Here is a 7076-nt window from a genome sequence, read left to right on the forward strand (position 1 = left end):
TGATATAGCTGTCATATATTAGGATTCTGGCTTTACAGCTAGCGCCCTTTTGACAGGTCAAGACGAGGAAGCAAGACTTTGTGCATCAGTTACTGGATGTTGGAAACTGCCTCAAAATAGGATAATTTGGTGTCTACATCCTAGTTATATCTGGTGGACTAAGGCCTGCTGTACAATAAGATAAGGAACCTCTTCAATGTTTTACAATATATGTTTTTAATACTGTAGTTTGATTGGCTGCATATATATAAATTTAATATAAACCCCCCTAATGTGTAGTGGATCGATTTGTGAGATTATTGCAGAAATACAGTCCACTTATCATCATATAAATTGCTATCGAAGTATATAAATTAACGTAAATATAAATTCTATATAAATTCATATAAATTAAATAAATATAAATCTCACAGGTCGGTTCCCACAAGGGGAGTCCCCTTCCATTATCGCATCAGGGAGTGATGTTTTCTCTGGGGTACTCTCTCCTACGTTTTGCCTGAAAACCACTAGGACCTGGTTGTGGTTCAGTGTGTGCTTGTTTCACTACAAATTTGTCAAGAGACATGTGTTTTTCCCCTCGTTTTAACATTTATCTGTAATGATGCATTACGGTGTCATTGAATAGGAAAAGTTAACGACCTACTGCAGCTTGATTTGGGTGAGTTGTTTCAGCAAAGGTTTGCAATTCTTCCCATGTTGCACACATTTTCTTAATTGTTGAGGAAGATACATTCTGTTCTCTTGTTTCTGCTCTATGGTCAACCCTACATGGGTTTTCATATGTTGAGGCTTACCACTGACTTTCCTGGGACACATGGCGTGATATATAATAATTACTCTAATGTTCAAAATGCAAAAAAATCACCACAAAAGCGGAATTTCTTATAGCCGCGATCTTCACTAAGCGGGCAGCTGTAGTAAACTGAGGCAGGTCGGCCGCGTGACTGGGAACCACGCGCTCGGTCGACCCGAACGTGTACCAACAAATATCGGAAGTCGACGACACCATCGGAGGTCGAGTCGCATTTTTCTATGAAATTTTCATCGTAACTCGAAATTATCGTAAGTAGGGGCAATCATATGTCGAGGTGCTACCGTATATATAAACATATATATTTTTTCTGAGGGGAGCCCCTATGGCTCCCCGGAGCTATCCACACTGATATGGATATCCCTAACTGGCATCAGTCGATGTGGGTGAAGTTCTAGGCCTACCGGAGACTATGAGCCAGAACCTGGCCCACTCAGAGAGCCACAAGGAGCAATGGCCCTATAGATGTGCACATCTGACTTGGAGCATTCTATATCTGCCATCGACCGGGACAGGCACCCTGAGAGGTAAGCGCCCCAAAACAAACCCCTATTCTGGTTAAAAACTACAAAATTAGACAAATGAGTGGACAGAACTCCCAATTTAAAACGAGCAAACAAGCATGACGTCACACGCGCCGCATATTTGCGCAGCTCCCCCCTCCCCGGTAGGGGGAAGGGGGAGCTCCAGACCCCCCACGCCAGTGATGCACCCTGCAGTTCTTCGGATGATGGGATACGGCTTGGTCGTGTGGCTCCAAACTCCAGACTGTTGTTGTGCTGCCCTCTGTTTCAGTACTGCTCTTACGGTGGTGTGGGAGCTGGGAGTAATATTCACAAGTACTCGGGCTGCATGTGCTTAGGGTCACCTTCCCTGAGTATCCTGTAAGTACTGCCCTAGGGGCTTGGGGTTCTCTTCCACAAGTCACCTTGGGTCTATCTCTGTTGGTCTTTTGCTGCTTGGTGATTGACCGCTACGAGTGTTTTGGGGTGTTTCCACCCTTGTTTGCCTTGAGGTAAGTGGTAGTTTTTGCACTGGTAGGAGCACCGGGTACTGCGCAGCTAGTTTTGACCTATAACAGTGGCCGGCTCTGTTCCCTCTGTGTACACTATTGTCTTGCGAGGTTTTTCTTTTCTTTTTGTTTTTGCCTTTTCTGGGGGTCTGCCTTGGTGTTCTTCTCCCTTTATACTAGGGTTGTTTTTGTTTGGTGGTACTCACTGCTTCCCCCTTGTGAGTTAACACGTCCTGGGGGTTCAGCATTAGCAGTGTTGATTGGTAGTTTGGGTGCCGGTTAGCAGTACTCTTCCTGAGATTACCCTTAGCAGACCCAACTTAGGGGCCCTGGGAAACCCCGCAGGGGCACTCGGGTCCCTGGTTAAGACCCCCGAGTCCCCTCTTACTGTGTGCAAGTTTGAGGGTTGCTCAGTCCCTTTGTCTCAGGGTAACTCTCATTGTTTTTGCCTCCGTCATGCGACCTGTTGGGTCGGTGACACATTTGACCCTGAGTCCTGCGACCTTTGTTGCTTGTTTGTGACTCAATTCACCCAATCTGATGATTACATTATTCGGGTGCAGGCAGTTCGTACGTTGCAGGATAGGTTTAGGTTGTTGCGACGCTCTAATCTGGTTGCTTCCCTGGATGCCAAGAGGCTGCCCCGTTTTGCTTTGAGGAACCCGGACTTGGGGGTGTTAGTCGCGTTGGCCTTGGTTCAATCCGCGTCCACTCGTTCTTCCCGTGCAGTGGTTCATTCGGTTTCCCCTCCCCCCCCCCCCTTGCTTCCAGCTCCTAGGCATCTGAGGGCTTCAGGGTCGGGACAGGGTTTACGGGTTTCTGAGACTCGGGTAGTTTTGGGGGTTGCCCCTTCCGGGGTTGCATCAGAGGCATTCGAGTTTGTTCGTCCAGCCGTAGCTCAGGGGTTGACCAGTAGGCCCGCTCTCTTCCTGCTATTTCGGCCACCCCGGCTTTTTCTTGTGAGGCCAGGGCTTTGGAGGACGACTCGCCCTCGGGGTCTGACTTGGAGGTTCCCGGGGGTTGGGGAGGAGCTGACTTGGAGGCCTTGGGCCCTTTTGGACGCCGCCTGGGTTTTCTGACCCTCCGAGCGGGGCTTACTGTTACAAAGAGTGGGGTTTTTCTTTCCTCCTTCTGCGTACGAGGTGGATTTGAGCGTCGGCCCCTCTCCAGGTTTGGTTCCGTGTCCCTTCGGGTCCATTGGCTCCGTCCTTCTGTGGGTAATTTTATCCAGTTTCCCACCTTTGTTCTCTAGGACCTGTGTTTTACATCATGCCGCAATCATGTTCTGTTATCTTGGGTCCTGCATGACCGTTGGTCATGGCTGTCATTGGGTCCATATGAGCTTCCGGGATTTTGTGCTTGTTGGTCTAGGATCTCGAAGGTTCGAGTAGATCTCCAGTACATCTACATTATTGGAACATCTGTCGCCTTCTGGTGCGGCTTATCTCCAGTCCTTTCTAGGACTCGTTTTTCCTCTTCCGTACTACTTATCTTTCGATGCTATTTCCGATTATTTAATAATCACCTCTTTCCGTACTTTGTCTCGACATTACTGATAATCCTTACATATCCCTTGTTGACACCCTCCTCGAAAGTCAAGTGGTGCAGCCCGGACCTCATGTGTCCTGCGCATGCGCCGTGGGTGATTGTTTCTGGTCGGTATAAATATGTGTCGGTGTTCCACACACTTTCTCACGGGTTGTACGCTGCTCTTGCTCATCTCATCTCTCCAATCATAACTCCCTAGATACTGGGGGAGTTCTGGATTTTATTACGGGGAACACATCTAGTTCTTTTTCTGCTTACGGGTGTGGGGTGGCTCGGAGTAGCGCCGCCTCCACCTCTACACTACACCTATTCTCCTGCACACACATCTCTGGACATGCTCCACTAGCTATGCTCCCAGACTATTACTCGGCTAAGCTGTGTCGTGTCACGATAGCGCCTACACTCAACAGGTGAGATTCTACGGTCTGGTAACATTGTTAGCCAGGCGCTGGTTGGCATTAGTGTTGGGTATTGTTTGTACTGCATTACTTGGACACTTTGCATGCATCTTGACGTATCCTTGACCTGTACATATATATCGTTTTTCGTTACACTGTGGGGCGCGGCCCCGAATTGGTAACTTTTGGTTTCGTCTTTCGGTGACTGGGACTTTTCTGGACTCTGGACACTCATTCATTGATCACCATTCAGTGCCTGCCTGCATGCTTATATATACGTTACATATACACATACATATGTATACCTTATATTCACCTGCACTCTTATATATACGTTACATATACACATACATATGTACGCCTTATATTCACCTCAATGTCCTCCTATGGGTTGGGCGGAATGTTTCCTGTAATTAGGGACTGGGCATTGTGCTAATGTGAGGTTTGCTTCTCATATTAGCTCATGAGTTTGGGTGAGTGTATTGTTTACCCTCGCTACAAGTCTCTGTGTATATGGTTGTTCATGTACATTCTGTTGCTAATTGCTTTTGTTCTTGTCCCTGACTTCCAGTCCTTGGACCATATCTAGGGTCTTTTCATTGCATTTTTACGTATTCCTACCTCTGTACTTCACATTGTTGTGTATCTTGGTAGGTGCATATTGGCTATTCTCATGCTAGGTTGGGCTATGTTCATGTTCAGTTTCCTGTTGTGGAACAGGCCCAGGCCCAGTGTTTCGTTATAGATCTGGGTTCTTCCTCTTCTCCTTGTCTGTCACTACCAGCTTCTGTGTTGCATTGTCTGCTGGTGTATGTAGCTTTCTGATCACCCTCTCCTGCCCCTACAGTTCCTTTTCGTTGGGACAGGAGGCACTTGGATTATGGCCCTGGCTATGGCTTTTTTCTTGGTGTTCCTTTTCCAGACAGAACATTTTTGTTTTAGTGCAGTACATGTCTTATATAGTTCTCCTTATTCCTTCCTCAGCGACGCTCGGTGTTCGCACCCAGGGGTTTTCCCACGGTTCTGCCTCTTTCAAATGGTCAGGGCTGATTTGGTTTTCTTGAGTTTTCAAGTCTAGTACTTTTGACTTGAGTCTCTCACCATCTGTTTCGTGATCAGGTGGCTTCTTTGATGGTGTCCCACCTGTGTTCTTCATCTGGGTGGCGGTATGGGGTTTTCTAGCGGTCCTTTTCTTTTCGTCTCTTCGTAGGTATACTGCACTTTTTGTTGACTTGGTCTTGTCCTTCTCTCATGGTGGTTCAGGACCGTGATCTTGCCACATACTGTCGCCTTGTCTCATGCGGCACTGGTGGAGCCACTTCGAATTGCTTCAGTTTTGTTGTTCCTTCTGCATCGTTCACGGGCTGTCTCGGGCATTGTTCACCTCCGGCCTACTCATGCGCCATCTGAGCCGTCCTGCTCTTGGGCAGGGTGCTCTTTTCTCTCTTCCCCTTAGTTTGTTGTAGCCCCTTCGGTCCAGGTTTGTTTGTCGGTGGTTTCTACTACGTTGGGTTCTGGTGATCAGTTTGTTCCTTTGCAGCCTTCTCTTCTTTTCTGGTGGGGTTGGGATGGCTATTTTCCTGGGGTCCCTTGGGTTGTTGCTGCTTGGTTGGTTGGCCGGGGGCATTTCTTTTTGTGAGCAGTTGTGGGGTCTCCGCCGTTCTTTGCGCGCCACGGACTCTTTGACCGGGGCTGCGCTTTGAGTTGATCTGGTTTCCCTTCTTTCCTGTTCTCGGGTTCAGGTCTCTTAGGTCGTCCGCTGGGTCATTCTGTCTAGCCAGCCTGCGGTCTCTCCCCGCGCCCATGACATTCGTAGGTTTGCTGCGCTTGCTGCCGTCTTTGGTAACATGTCTTGGGCCGACATTCGGGCACGAGGTTTTTTTGACGGTCGACCTGGGTCCTGGCTGCTTGCTACCTCGTGAATGTTCCTGGGCCTAGTCGGTCCTGTGTCGCTTTGGGTCGGCGGTTGCAGCCTGTTGTCTCGACTTCGTGTTGTGATGTGAACACCGACTGCCTCCCGGATGAGTCCCTCTGTCTTCGTCTTTGGTGAAGTAGCTCCTGGGAGTCGTTGGGGCTCCCCGCCAAGAAACCAGCGTTGAATGTAATGAAACACCATTTTCTGGGTGAGTCCCAGAGGCTCCCCGGCAACCCTCCCTCCTGTCGGCGGTTTTTGCGTATTTTGATAACCAACCTCAGAACTGCAGGGTGGATTGCCGGCACTTGTCCAATTGTTTGTCAAATTTTGTCATTTTTAACCAAAATTGGGGTTTGTTTTGGGGCGCTTACCTTTCTGTGTGCCTGTCCCGGTCGATGGCAGATATAGAATGCTCCAAATAACAGTGCATTTCTATAGACCATTGTTCCTCGTGCTTGTTTGAGGGGGCCTGATTTTGGCTCGTGGTTTCCGGTAGGCCTAGAACTCCACCCACATCGACTGATGCCAAAATTAGGGATATCCATATCAGCCTGGATAGCTCCGGGGAGCCTCCGGGACTCGCCCAGAATATGGCATTTCATTACATTCAACGCTGTTTTTTGTTTGTTTTTTGCAGGCAGTTCGGTTTTTAAAAACCAAGTTAAGAAGGTTGGACAAAGGACAGTGAAGTGCTCATTGATGAAGAAAAGTTAACTAGGCAGTTTAATAAATTATTATCTTTATATGAAGTTTTGTTTCATTATCTCACTTTATTTTTGCCATTATTCCTCATTGGTGTATTTCATTGTAATAGCAGCAGTAATAGACTTCCCTTGATGAGAGGAAACAATATAGGGCAGCACAATGGGCAGGCTGCCTCATAATCGCAGGCTGTTGGGAATGGATGACAGATTTATCCGTGGATACCTGCTTGATGGGGCTCTGGGAGTTCTTCTACTCTCCAAGCCTGGCCCAAGGCTAGGCTTGACTTGTGAGAGTTTGGTCCACCAGGCTGTTGCTTGGAGCAGCCCGCAGGCCCACATACCCATCACAGCCTGGTTGGTCTGGCACTCCTTAAAGAAAACAATCCAGTTTTCTCTTGAAGATTTCCACGGTTGTTCCAGCAATATTTCTGATGCTCACTGGTAGGACGTTGAACAACCGCGTGGAAAATATACAAATTCTCTATTTTTAATACTTCAAGAGTAACGAAGCCCGAAGTAAGTAATTATCAAAAGCAGGCACCAAACCGGGAAGGCTATGTAGCACCATCAAATGAACAGAATAATCGTAGGGAGCTAAATATCACTAAGGATGCCAATATGATAATAGAAACACATAAAGCGAATGACATCAAAGGCATCCGATTCACCAAGAATGCTATCAAAGACA

The 7076-nt window shown here is 47.8% G+C and overlaps 1 protein-coding gene across 1 annotated transcript in view; it reads left to right on the forward strand.

The window, feature by feature from the left end:
• LOC138363920 (F-box/LRR-repeat protein 16-like) overlaps positions 1-6433 on the forward strand; it is a 159917-nt gene extending 153484 nt beyond the window's left edge. Inside the window, exon 5 of the mRNA XM_069323381.1 lies at positions 6322-6433. The gene's annotated coding sequence lies outside the window, so the exon portion shown is untranslated. The remainder of the gene's footprint in view (positions 1-6321) is intronic.
• Positions 6434-7076: the final 643 nt, after the last annotated feature.

The sequence above is a fragment of the Procambarus clarkii genome, chromosome 12, assembly GCF_040958095.1.
Source record: "Procambarus clarkii isolate CNS0578487 chromosome 12, FALCON_Pclarkii_2.0, whole genome shotgun sequence".
Classification (NCBI taxonomy): domain Eukaryota; kingdom Metazoa; phylum Arthropoda; class Malacostraca; order Decapoda; family Cambaridae; genus Procambarus; species Procambarus clarkii.